This window comes from Eumetopias jubatus, unplaced genomic scaffold (assembly GCF_037043125.1).
Source record: "Eumetopias jubatus isolate StellerSeaLion01/CBP00866 unplaced genomic scaffold, mEumJub1_p1.0 scaffold_15, whole genome shotgun sequence".
Lineage (NCBI taxonomy): Eukaryota > Metazoa > Chordata > Mammalia > Carnivora > Otariidae > Eumetopias > Eumetopias jubatus.
The window spans coordinates 63599288-63613289 of NW_028274821.1; the positions used below are offsets into that span (position 1 = coordinate 63599288).

Here is a 14002-nt window from a genome sequence, read left to right on the forward strand (position 1 = left end):
ATGAACTTGTAAGTTATATCAACTCTCTCTGCTTTAGTTTCTTGTCTGTTATGTAAGGATAATAATTTCTATCACAGGTTTGTTTTAAGGACTAAATGAGATAACACAAATGCATGACCCAGTAAGTTTAGTGTTAGTAAATATTATTATAGATAGCCAGAAGATAATTAGAATGTGCAAAATTCCCATTTTGAAAAGTTATTCAACTCACTTTATACTTGCGAGAATCTCTTACAGCATTTAATAAAAGAAAATTAAATTTAAATTAAAACTATACTCAAAGGCTAAAAATATTAGCTTCTTCAGCTAGTAGAGGAATAATTCATAATCCCAAATACACAAATTTTGTGTAAGCTAACAGAATAAAACCCAAAGTCAGCAGTATATACTAAAAAAAAAAAAAAAAATTCACTTATTATGACCTATTGGTATATTCTCAGGCAGTGGAGATTTTAAAAAACACACACACACACGCAAATCCTTGAAATTAGTGTGTATAGTCTCAAAAAATCAAAATGTATGCTGATCTCATCTGTAGAAATCACAGTTACTAAGATATAGACTCAATTAGAATGGAAAAGCCTTTAAATATTTCTGCTGTTATTTCCAAGAGGTGGCAAATACGAGAAATCAGTATCTTCTAGGCACTGGAAAAGCTCAAAGGCCATACTACTCACATGGATGAAAATGATAAAAGATACACCGAATTTTTTAAATGAAGGGGACCAGAGAGGGGACTGAAGTGACCGAAAACAGGTGACATTTTTGTTTTCTTAACTGAGTTGTAAAATGAGGGCAGAATTCTAAAATGGTGGCACCAGAAGCCATGAAAATCTCTTACCCCGCCTCCCATTTCTAGTAGCTATAGAACAAAACAAAACCAACAGAACAGCAATAAGGCTCTGCTGGCCACCTTAATTTCTTTCTATTTTTCCCCTCAATTTTCTAAGAGATTCTATGGTACAAACAAGTGTACTACAGAATATACATATATGTGTGCTGACAGTTTCATGGATGTATACATAGGTCAAAATTATCAATTTGTACACTTTAAATACATAGTTTATTGTATGTCAATTATACCTCAATAAAGCAGTTTTAAAAAATCTAAGTGAACACTGACTATACAAAACAATGACAGTTACATCTTGTGGGATTTGACACCAACTAAAATATATGATGACACCAAGAGCACATAAGCGGGGGGAGGAGAGGTGATGAGGGGGTTAATGATTCTAAGTATTTTAAGGTCTTTGCACTGCTCAGGAGGAGGGAAAGGTACTTTCAATAATACTTGGTAAGTCAAGGTGTATTCATGTTTTCTCTAGGATAAACAATGAGAGAGAGCTAAACTGATGTATGAATATGGGTTCTCAGAAGGAGGTTTAGAGAAAAGGCTACGTAATTAAGAGCAGGTAACAATTTGGTAAACCCCATGGAAAATCTATAAAGGAGGAAATAGTGCTTAACTACTGAAATCCTTTGAACAGAAGACAAATCTAAGCAAAAAAAGGGACCCACTGGTTATATATGAGGCCAAGGAAAGTACTTCATTCACCAAATCACAGAAATCTGTAATAATTTTAAGGTATCTCAATATACACACATATAATATAGACACTAATCTATTGAGAAGCTGGTACTTGTTGAAGCAGAAGACTAGTGGATACATCACTCCAGGCCCTTTTTCAGCCTGATAGCCTATAATGAGAAACCCCATCTTTGAGGTGTTGTAGCAATGGTAGGGGTTCTATCACCTGAGCAAGGAATTAATGAGATTACATTGGTGCTACAAACCGAGGGCTGGGAGTGCTTCCGTCAGCAAGCAGAAGTCTTTTAAGATAAACAGAAGCACTTGCTGTAAGGGCAAAGGCCACGAAGGCTTAGGCTTACCCTGTGTCTAAGAAAACCAGCCCAGAAAAATAATAAAAAGTAAGGAACTTTAACTTCCTAATGAAAAGCCCCTTCAGTCCCCAGCACACTACACAGTGAAACCTGGCATATTATAAAGTGAATGTTTGCAGTGACATAGAAATGAAAACAGTTTTAATAAAAATGCTGTTACAAAAAGGTTAAGTAATTCTACTGGCCAGTGCCACAGTGCTGTGGTCTGGAATATGGAAAATGTCTTTTTAAAAGTGACTATTTCCCCCAAATACCATCAACAGAAGACTGCTTAACTATAGGACGGTACACCCATATAGTGAAGTACTAGGCTGTTACGTAAAGGGATGAAAAGGATCTCTTTATGCTGTTAAGGAGCCATGTCCAAGATACACTGTTAAGTCAAAAAAGCCAGGTACAGAAAGATATGTATAGGTATGTTATTTTGCTAAGAAATACGGACAAGAAACGTAAACATACACATATACACACGTACAGACACGTAAATAATGTGTGTGTGTGTGTGTGTGTGTGTGTGTGTGTGTGTGGCTATCAGCAAGTATATGTGTATATATGTATGTTTATATAATCTTTGTGCCTATCCCCCTCCTCCCTCCAAAAATACACCGCCAATGGGAGAAAAAGCAAGAAAATGTCAGAGATGGAATTTAGATTTCCCTGACCATACCTTGGTTTTATACTTTTAGCTCTGAAACTATGGAAAATTTTTTAATAGTAAAATACAATTAGTTTTAAGTAAATTTTAATATTGGCATTATTTTGAAATAAACACACATATTATAGATAAAGCACATGAGTAATTATGCTAATGCCATTAAGAGTCAAGATTTTCAGCATAAGAGAAAAAAGGATACAAATAGAAAACTGAGAAAATTAAGTAAAAGCCCTGTAATGTTTAATCTGAATTGGATCTACCAGCAAAAACTCATGATGAGAACTGGCCAATCCTACCAAATATTTAAGGAAGAAATAACTCTGCACAAAGTTTTCCCGAAAATGGAAGAGAAGTGTTCACTTTCCAACTCATTCTATGAGGCCAGAATTACCCTGATTCTAAAACCAGACAAAGACATTACAAGAAAATTACCAATATCCCCGATAAACAAAACCAGAGGGCTTAAGCCAGTGGACTTCAACGCTTACTGTAAACCTACAGGACTCTAAACAGTGTGTTACTGGAATACAGACAAGACAAACAGATCAATGGAATGGAGTCCAGAAACAGAACCTACATATACATATAGAAGTGATCTTTGACAAAGAAGCAAAAGTAAACTCTAACTACATATCCTTATAAAATACACATCTAAACATAAGGATACTCAAAGCGTGAAAGAAAAAGGCTGGGGAAAAATACACTGTGCAAAAACTAATCAAAAGAAATCTTGTATAGCTATATTAATAGTAAGTAGGTATACATTAAGGCAAAAAGCACTGCTAGACAGACCAAGAGGGACTCTTCATAATAAAAAGTTCAATTTTCCAGGCAGATACACCAATTCTGAATTTGTATATGTCAAATAACAGTCTAGAAATAAAGTAAAAACTAGGAGTACTATAAAGACAAATCTATAATCATGGTGGGAAATTACTAACACACTTCTTTCAGTAACTGATAAAACAATAATATATTGATGATAATAATAAAGTAAGGAGAATTTGAACAACACATCTAGGAAACGTGGCTAAATTGACACATGCAGAATACTCCAATGCTGCAGAACGCACGTTCTTGGCAGGTGTATATATCATATAAAAAACAAATACGAGACATCACAAAAGAATTCTCAATAACTTTCAAATGATTCCACTCATAATGAGAATTAAAAACCATATAGACATGGATCAGAGAGGAAACCACAAAAGAAACTGAAAAATAATGTGAACCAAATGATAATGAAAGTACCTATGAGAACTTGCAGCATGCAGCCAAAGTGATACACAGAATGCATTTAGGACATTAAAACAGGTATGTCAGAGGGGAAAGGCTGAAAACCAAAGAGCTAAGCATTCAGCTTAAAAAATTATAAAAAGAACAAATAAAAAACAAAGGATAAAGAAGTGACTGAGAAAGGTAAAAGCAAAATTTAATGAAGTGGAAAACAAATATGCAATAGAGAAGATCAAAAAGCCAAAATCTGGTTCTTTACAAAGACCGATAAAACTGATAAACCACTAGAAAGACTGATCAAGGAAAAAATGAGAGAGAAAACAATTTAAGGAATGTAGCAGGAATATTTAACTTGGATAATAAGAGAATATTATCAATAACATAATGACAGTAAGTTTGGAGATTTAGATAAACTATTTTTTAAGATTTGAGAGATAAGTGAAAGAGAGAATGAGAGAGGGAGGGGTAGAGAGAGAGGAAGAGAGAATCTCAAGCAGACTCCCCGCTGAATGCAGAGCCCAACGCGCGGCTCCACGTCACAACCCTGAGATCACCACCTGAGCCGAAACCAAGAGTCGGACACTTAACTAACTGTACCACCGAGATGCCCGCACCTAGATAAAGTTTTTAAATTCCCGTTATTTCTTCAAAGAAGACATCCAGCTGGCCAACAGACACATGAAAAGATGCTCAACATCCCTCATCATCAGGGAAATGCAAATCAGTACCACTCACACCTGTCAGAATGGCTAAAATCAACAACATAAGAAACAAGCGTTGGCGGGCGCCTGGGTGGCTCAGTTGGTTAAGCGACTGCCTTCGGCTCAGGTCATGATCCTGGAGTCCCCGGATCGAGTCCCGCACCGGGCTCCCTGCTCGGCAGGGAGTCTGCTTCTCCCTCTGACCCTCCCCCCATCTCATGTGCTTTCTCTCTCATTCTCTCTCTCTCTCAAATAAATAAAATCTTTAAAAAAAAAAAAAAAGAAAGAAACAAGTGTTGGCAAAGATCTGGAGAAAGGGGAGCCCTCTTGCACTGTTGGGAATGCAAACTGGGGCAGCCACTCTGGAAGACAATTATGCAGGTGCCTCTAATTTAAAAATAGAACCACTCTACAATCCCATAATCACACTACTGGGTTTATACCCAAAGAATACAAAAACACAAATTCAAAAGGATATATGCACCCCTATGTTTATTGCAGCATTATTTACAACAGCCAAATTATGGAAGCCGACCAAGTGTCCATCAGTAGACGAATGGATAGAGAAGTGGTGTGTATATATACAATGGAATATTATTCAGCCACTAAAAAAGAATGAAATCTTGCCATTTGCAACAACATGGATGGAGTTAGAGAGTATAATGCTAAGCAAAATAAGTCAGTCAGAGAAAGAAAATTCCATATGATCTCACTCATACATGAAATTTAAGAAACAAAATAAATAAGGGAAGGAAAAAAAGAGGGAGACAAACCAAGAAACGGACTCTTAACCATAGAGAACAAACTGATGGTTACCAGAGGAAAGGAGGGTGGGGGAATGGGTGAAATAGGTGATGGGGATTTGCAGTACACTTATCATCATGAGCCCTGAGTAATGTATAGAATTGTTGAATCACTATACTGTACGCCTGAAATGAATATGACACTATATATTAACTATACTGGAATTAAAATTAAAAAATTTAAAAAAGTCCATTAAGGCACAATCTACCAAACTGACACCAGAATAAATAGAAAATATAAACAGTCCTAAAATTATTAAGTAAATTGCATCTATAATCCATCGCTGTCCCACAAAGAAAACTCCATTTCTAGAGCTTCACTGTCAAGTTCTACCAAAAATTTTAGCAGCCAATAATGCTGTTTACACAAACATTCCAGAGAATACAAAAGAGTGAACGTTTCCCAACTAATTTTATGAGGTCAGCATAATCTTTCTGCCAAATCTGACATGGAAGTGATGAGAAAAGAAAAGTATATGTCAGTCTTACTCAAGAACACAGATGCAAACCTTGAAAAGAAAACATTAAACTAAATTTGGCAGTGTGTACAAAGGATAATACATCACACAAGCTAGATTTAGTCTAGCACTTCAATGTTTGAAAATCAGTTGATGTAATTCATGACCTTTACAGAATAAAAGAGAAAAACTCCACTACAGTAGCCCCCCCACTTATTCACAGAGGATATGTTCTAAGACCCCCAGTGGATGCCTGAAACAGTGAATAGTACTGAACCCTCTATATACTATGCTTTTTCCTTTACATACATATCTATGATAAAGTTTAAGAATTAGACACAGTAAGAGATTAACAACAATAACTAATAATCAAATAGAACAGGGGCGCCTGGGTGTCTCAGATGGTTAAGCGTCCGCCTTCAGCTCAGGTCATGATCCCAGGGTCCTGGGATCGAGCCCCATGTCTGTGCTCCTGGCTCAGCAGGGAGACTGCTTCTCCCTCTGCCCCTCCCCCTGCTCTCTCTCTCTCTCTCTCTCTCTGTGTCTCGAATAATAAAAATCTTTAAAAAAAATAATCAAATAGAACAATTATACTGTAATAAAAGTTCTGTGAACGTGGTCTCTCCCTCTCTCAAAATACCTACCTGTGCTACACTCACCCTTCTAGTGGTGATGTGAGATGCTAACATGCCTACGTGAAGAGATGACGTGAGGGGAATGACACAACGTTGAGTCTACTACTGACCTTCTGACAATTCATCTGCTTGGGAACTAGTTGGCCGAGGGTAACTGAAACCACGGAGAGCAAAACTGCAGATAAGGGGGACTGCCATACCGCTCAAAAGAAGCAGAAAAACATTTGATAAAATCAAAATCCACTCACACTTAAAATTTTTTGGCAAAGCAGAAATAGAAGGGAACTTCCTTAATCGGATAAAGGGTATCCAAATAAGCAAATACCAAACAACTTGATAGGGAAACACTGAAAGCTATCCTGCCGAGATCAGGAAAGAAACACAGACACCTCTATGGCTTCTGTATAACAGTGGACTGGGGTTCCCAGTCAGTGGAATAAGAAAGAGTATATATACTGAAAAAGAAGGAAAAATGTTATTATTTGCTGGCGATCTTACTGAGTTCACAGAAAACCCAAACGGGAATCTACTAAAGAATTTCCATTTCCAAGCAGGATGTAGTAGGTAGCAGAAATCTACTGGTCCTGCTGTGACAACTAGGAAAAAATAGATTTTTTAAAATCAAATTTTAAAAGATATTGGACACCATGAAAGCAATGAAGAATAAGTGAACTGAAATCTTAGAAAGGAACGGACCATTCCTAAGTGAGCAAAAATCACCCACAGGCTATTTCCTTTCCTATACGTTTCCTATGTAATTCCTCTTAGAAACGAAATCTGCAATTTGTGCAGATTTAGGGCTGAGGATCATGCCTGCATAGACAGAGAGAAAGAGAACTCAGTAAAGCTCTTCATAGTCACCTGGGCTGGGCTGGGGGATTGGAAGGACCCTGAGACACACAGCAAGTTCTCCCCAGAGGACATTACTGAATGCGTGGGTGGCACAGGAAGCTGGAGGCTGGGCCAGAAAAACGGAGTAACATTCCTCACGGCCTTGTGGTGCTTAGGAAACAATGTGTATTTGTGGGAAGGGCCTGCATCAGCATCAAAGACATAATCAAGATATCTGCCAGATTTTGAAGCTGCATAGGCAAGGAAGCACCTAGATGCTGAAGAACACCATGAGTTTTTAAGACAAACCGGAAGAAAGTTATCTGTGCCACATATTAGAGACAAACTAAACAATATTCGGAATACATAAAAAACATTAACAAAGGACTGCCAGAAAGATAAATGGGCTAAAAGTGTCAACCGATTTATAAAAGAAACACAGCCAAGTAAACATGTAAAAAACATGCTCATCTGTAATCAAGAAGTTACAAACTAAAACTACCAGATAACATTTTGTCCATCTGACTGGTAAAATAATTAAGTTTTTAAATTCAGTAATATCAAGCCCTACAAAGGGAAAATATTCCTACTAAGTCCCATTCAGGTACACATTCAATGTTAATAAGGCTAAACTAGCCTAGCTGGTGCCTAATTTGCCAGCAGAAAGCCACGGAATTTTCCTAATCCCCAAAGGATTTGGCAGAAAGTTTATAATGCAGACACATTAAGAAAGTAACTAGTCTATTTGTGGCCTAAGGATCAGTAGGAAAATAGACAATAAGAGACACTGCTGGAGTAATTAACTTTCTTAAGTTAGTGGGCATAATGGGAAAACAGTGTGCTGATAGCAAACATGCATAAACCAGAAGTAAAAGAAATAAGGCTATAGGTGGACTCCAGAGAGTCTTAAATTTTAGGTTAATGGAGTTTGAATTTTACCTGATATGTGATAAGCAGCCACTGAAGCAGTAGAACGGGGCTTTAAAAATATTCACCTGGCGGTAAATCAGGGAGAATCAGGGAGACTAGTAAGGAAGCTACTGCAACAGTCCTGGCAGAAATAACAAGAGTCTGTTTACAAACTTTAACATCACAACCCTTAGGTTGCCTTAAAATTCTAGTTACGGATAGAAACAGATTAAATAATACTTGAAGACTGTTAGAGGAATAGATACTTGCCTGCTTAATTCTCAAACAACACCGTGGCATCAGGTGTGCTGCATAAATAGGTGGCTTTTAATTATTAAGAAGCAAAAACCTTAAAATTACATTGATCGATAATCTCAGACATAAAGGTGACTTCTTACAGGCTTTGGTCAAAAATGATTTTAAGATAATTACAACGTGACATCTTGACAATATAACAAAGAATGATTTAAAGGGTATAATAAATGTTTTTTTTTTAATTAACTGGATGGATCAAATGTTAAAATGCATGTCAAAGGAATTACAAATTTCAGAAGGTTAACAGCTCGCTGATTAGAAAATTAGCATGTACTTTTGCTTCAGTGGTCACTTACTTTCCCTTGATGGGCTCTGCCTGCCCGCCCGCCTACCTTCCTCACTCATGCCCAGCAGGGTCCCACACGGGAAACTGCCTGCGTCTCCCCACTGCGATTACCTATGGCAGATGATTTCAACAGGAAGGTCCTACTGTTCTTCTGGGTCAGGGATGAGGGCCACTGCTGCCTCTGTACCTTTTTCCATTCCCAAACCAAGCCTTCCCCACAATGAGGGTAAAACAACAACAAAACATCACAACAAAATAAAACCCTAAACAGAGAAATTATAAACAAAGCCTAGAAGCTTACTCAGGACTCAGGCTAAACCTGGGCATCCAAGTTCTGTTTCAGTGTACATTTTCTTTTTTTTATACTTTTTAAACGGAAATATATTTGACATATAACACTAGAGTTTAGGGTATACAACATGCTGATCCGATACTTTTATTTGTATACTGCAATATGACTGTCACTGTGGTGTTAGCTAGCGCCTTATCACTTCATGTAATTAGCACTTTTTATGGTGAGAATAATTAAAATCTAGTCTCTTAGCAAGTATTTTTTAATACAGTATTATTGTCTATAATGATTTTCTTATTCTTAATGCCTCATACATATAGCCCTTATAAAAGCTTCTCAATTTCCCCTACGGAAGGTTCAAGCCGTACCGGAAGGCACACAGGTAAGACTAACTCTGGTATCTGGGAGCAAGTGCTGCATAGTTCAAGGACAATTACAAAATACTTTCCTAAAAATGCCAGCAGGGCAAATAATGTGTCTCTTGCTGCATGCCATGCACCCTAGAGCCACTGGAGGTCAGCAGAGATCCTGGTCCCACCAGGGGCAGATTGACGGGACTTCCCACATCTAAGGCAGCATGACCACCAGGGAGAGTGACGAATTCAACTTCCAAACTCCCCACACAAGGAGGACACAGAAGGTGAGATAAAGGGAGACCATGATCAGCAGCTGAAGCAAGGGCAAGTTTAACTGTATGTGTAGAAATTTTGGAAAACAAGAACAATTACAAAGAAGAAAACAAGAACCATTTGTAATCCAACCACCACTGGGGAAAACCACTAGTAACATTTTTTTTTTCAAAGATTTATTTATTTATCTGAGAGAGAGCATGAGGGGCAGAGGGAGCGAGAATCCTCAAGCAGACTGCCCACAGAGCAGAGAGCCCAATGATGGGCTTGATCCCAGAACCGTGAGATCATGACCTGGGCCGAAATCAAGAGCTCAACTGATTGAGCCACCCAGGCACCCCAAAATTTTGATTATATCTTGCTGACTTTGAATAAAAGTTGCTTAACAAGCAGTGACATGCTTCAATGGAGAAAAAAATAAACTCTGAGATTAGTCAAACAGTTAAGCACCAGCATCAATACTTGCAGAATGGGTATTGGCAGCTTGGAAGAAAATCCTAGAAAGAGCAGAATAACGCTCTCTAATCAAAAACATTACCAACACTCTTAATGGCACAGAAGTCGATATTATGTGGAAAAACCCAAAAATCAGTGACTCAGAATTGGAAAGTGATGTACAGCAGTCAGATTTGGAATGTCAAATTGCTTCAGGATTACCTGAACAAATTTATTTTCGTTTTTAGGTACACACGTTAATGATATGACCAAAAAATCTTTAAGTCTAAAATAGTTCTCATGATAAAAATTCTAAGTGAAAAGCATTGTGTTGTAGTTCAATTTTTCTTAGTCTTTTTTTTTTCATTTACAGATAAAAGTGTACCTTCTAATCAATGGCAAATTAGATTTGATGAAATATTGCAGAAAATACTTAATCGTATTGTTGGGAGACGGGATAACCCATTTAAAGTACTTAAAGGAGTACCTACAAAACCAACAGTTCATAAATTCTGGTTACTACTCACTACATCTATCCCTCCATCTGTTCAACAATTGTAATGGTGCACCTCCTTTGAGCTAGGTACCCTTCCAGTGCTGGGGATACATGGGTAAAAGACAAGGTCCCTGTGATTACAGAGTTTACATTTATTATCATCATTACTATTACAATTACTGCTCCAACTAATTGCTTCCACAGGCTAGAATCTTAAATGAAATTCGTAAAACTCTTAGTACATAATACATGTATCAAAAAGATGTACCAGTGTGGATTCCCTAAGTACAGTGTAAGAGAAACCCTCTATGATAAGTCAGCAATAAATATATCTTCACCAGAGATGTAGGGACCCGCCCCGCTCAGATGGGAGAAGCTGTCAGATCTGTGACATGGAAGAAACTGGACTGAACATCCGAGTCCCGTGCAGGGTGAGTGAGGACACCTGTTCTGCTGCCATCAGAACTCAGATAGAAATGCCCAGCAGGTGGGGAACACGTTGTTCCACAATACACTGCCTCTTGATTCTCTTTAATTGCCCTGACTTCCTTTTTCCTTTTTCTCTTCCTCCTACGTTGTTCCCTACTTTAAATGCAACAAGTGGAGAATTCAGGGGCTCAAAAAGTGAACTAAATTTTAACCCTAAGATGAGGGCTATTTAAGCTACGAGTTTTACACTGGGGTTTCAAAATATATACCTAAGCTTAAAACACTGGAAGCTTCCTGATGACACTCTAGTGTCAGTCTGAGTTCAAAATTCTCTTTCCATAGTTCCCACACCCCTCCCCTGTTTTTGGTGGGGAGAGAAGTCAGGGGACAGGAGCAGGGATCAAAGCTGCTGCATCTAGCTCATACACAGAAACAAGAGGGCCAACTGGGTGAAATTAGCCTGTCATATCTACCTTCGCCTTCTTTCTCCTTTTCTACGTTCTCGGCCTATTTAGCTGAACATTTGAACAAAGCGAGTCCTAGGAAGGACATATAAAGAAGTGAGGTTGGGTGCCTGGGTGGCTCAGTTGGTTAAGCGACTGCCTTCGGCTCAGGTCATGATCCTGGAGTCCCAGGATCGAGTCCCACATCGGGCTCCCTGCTCAGCAGGGAGTCTGCTTCTCCCTCTGACATTCTTTCCTCTCATGCTCTCTCTCTACCATTCTCTCTCTCTCAATAAATAAATAAAAATCTTTATTAAAAAAAAAAAGAAGTGAGGTTAATGACCACAGCATGCTGACGGGTGGAGAAGGGAGAGAGAAGGAAATGCAGGCAGCAAACCAAAGAAGGGTGTTCTGTGGCTGTGCACGGAGACAGGCTTTCCTGACCAGCTAGAAAAGTGGTGTAGAGCACAACGCCCCAAGAAATCCCAACACATTCTAAGGAATGAGTGCATGCATTTCCTCCCTAAAGGGACTACTTTGAAAATACTCACTTGGAATGTTTTATGAAAATTAAGAGCCATTACATTTTAATATTGTTATATAATTATGTTGTTTGTTTTTTGACCTTAATGGTCTCACCTTATCCTTAATTCCTTTTTTTAAAAAAGATTTATTTATTTATTTGAGAGAGAGAGAGAGTGTGCGAGCAGGGAGAGGGGCCGATGGAGAGGGGGAGAGAGAATCTCAAGCAAACTCCATGCCCAGCGCAGAGCCTGATGTGGGGCTCGATCCCACGACCCTGAGATCATGACCTGAGCTGAAATCAAGAGTCGGATGCTTAACCGACTGAGCTACTCAGGCACCTCTCATCCTTAATTCTTAAACAGGGCTGATAAAAAAAAGAAAAAAAAAAAGACAAAAAACTGTAACTTAGCTTTGGCAGAAATTCCCAAGACAATATACAAAATTTATAGCTAAGACAGACAGATTTCCCAACTAAGATATGGGGTCACACCTCAATTCGAGCTCGCAACATACTAGGAAGCAATAAAATAGTCATTAAAGTTTTAAAAAATTCAATGCAAGCCAAGGTTGGATTCATACACTTTGCCACATTAATTTCTTCCAAGAACCTAAGGGTTTTGTCAAGTCTTTCAGCATATATTGATAAGATAAGCTGGTTTTCTTTATTTTACCTACACTGATGGGAATTTATTCTATTTCTTAATATTAAGCCATCTTTGTAATTATGGGCATAAATGTCACCTGGTAATGGGAGCCTCTTCACAAAGGAACGTCTACCTCCCATAACAGCCAGTGGTGAGACACACATGCTCATGCCCAGGGGATGGCAACTCGTGAAAGAAGGCAGTTACAGGACCAACAAAATGGCATCAACTGCCAGACCTGCTCACAGGAGGTTTGCACTGAAAATTTCCAACAGCCACCAAGAGAACTGTGGGTGTTTCCAGAAGTCACCACGTGGCTCTAAGTAGTCCTCAAAATGCCAGGAAAAGTCTATTCAAGAAAATTATTTTTAAGTTCAAGGATTGTGCTGAAGATCATTTATCACAGTGAAAATAAACAGAAATTACAATTAACAATATCACAGCACACCTGAACAGATTTCAAGCTTCTTCCACACACATTTTCTCAAAAACTCTCAAGCAACAAGACACTCCTTCCTGTTCTTTTCTTAACCAAAGATAAAGTACAGGTTAGGAGCCTTTTTTTTTTTTTTTTAAGATTTTATTTATTTATTTGGAGAGAGAAAAAGCGCACAAGCGGGGGGGTGGGCAGAGGGAGAAGCAGGCTCCCCACTGAGCAGGGAGCCCAACACGGGGCTCCATCCCAGGACCCTGGGATCACGACCTGAACCAAAGGCAGACACTTGGCCAACTGAGCCACCCAGGCGCCCCAGGTTCAGAGACTTTTTATACCAACTTTGTATTTTGAAAATTTTCCAACTTATATAAAATATGAAAAAGTAATGTAAGGAGCACCTGCATACCCTCATCTAGATTTAACCCTTTATCACATCTGGTTACCAGATTTCTCTTTCTCACCACACACACACACACACACACACACACACACACACACACACTTTATGGAAAGAGCTGACTCAAGTGCAGTGATTTTTCAAGTAACTTGTCCAACTGTATATAACTTTGGTAAACAGTGGGCTTTGGCATTAGCATAAAGAATTCTCCCTTAGTGGAGGCTGGGCCACACAGTAGAGGAATAACAATACCACATTACATACAATACCACAATTACATACATGTAATTTCAATTTGTTTATACACTGACCCACTGGAGATAATTTAAACAGACTATAATTTGTAACAGACATTTTTAGTCATTTTTATATAGAAACTGGGTGAATTCTCAGTTTCTGTGAGAAATCCAGTTTAATAACCTTCAAAATACTCGAGCTACCTGGTACAAGCTGTACCTTCCTGGGCTCTAGTCTGGCTCCCTGCACTTACTCGGAAACCCTGGCAAATCACTCAGGCCCTCTGGGTCTTTCAGCGTCTTCCT

The 14002-nt window shown here is 38.5% G+C and overlaps 1 protein-coding gene across 1 annotated transcript in view; it reads right to left on the reverse strand.

Moving 5' to 3' along the window:
• Nucleotides 1-14002, reverse strand: part of ERP44 (endoplasmic reticulum protein 44) — a 92808-nt gene that overhangs the window by 30470 nt on the left and 48336 nt on the right. The window lies entirely within an intron of this gene.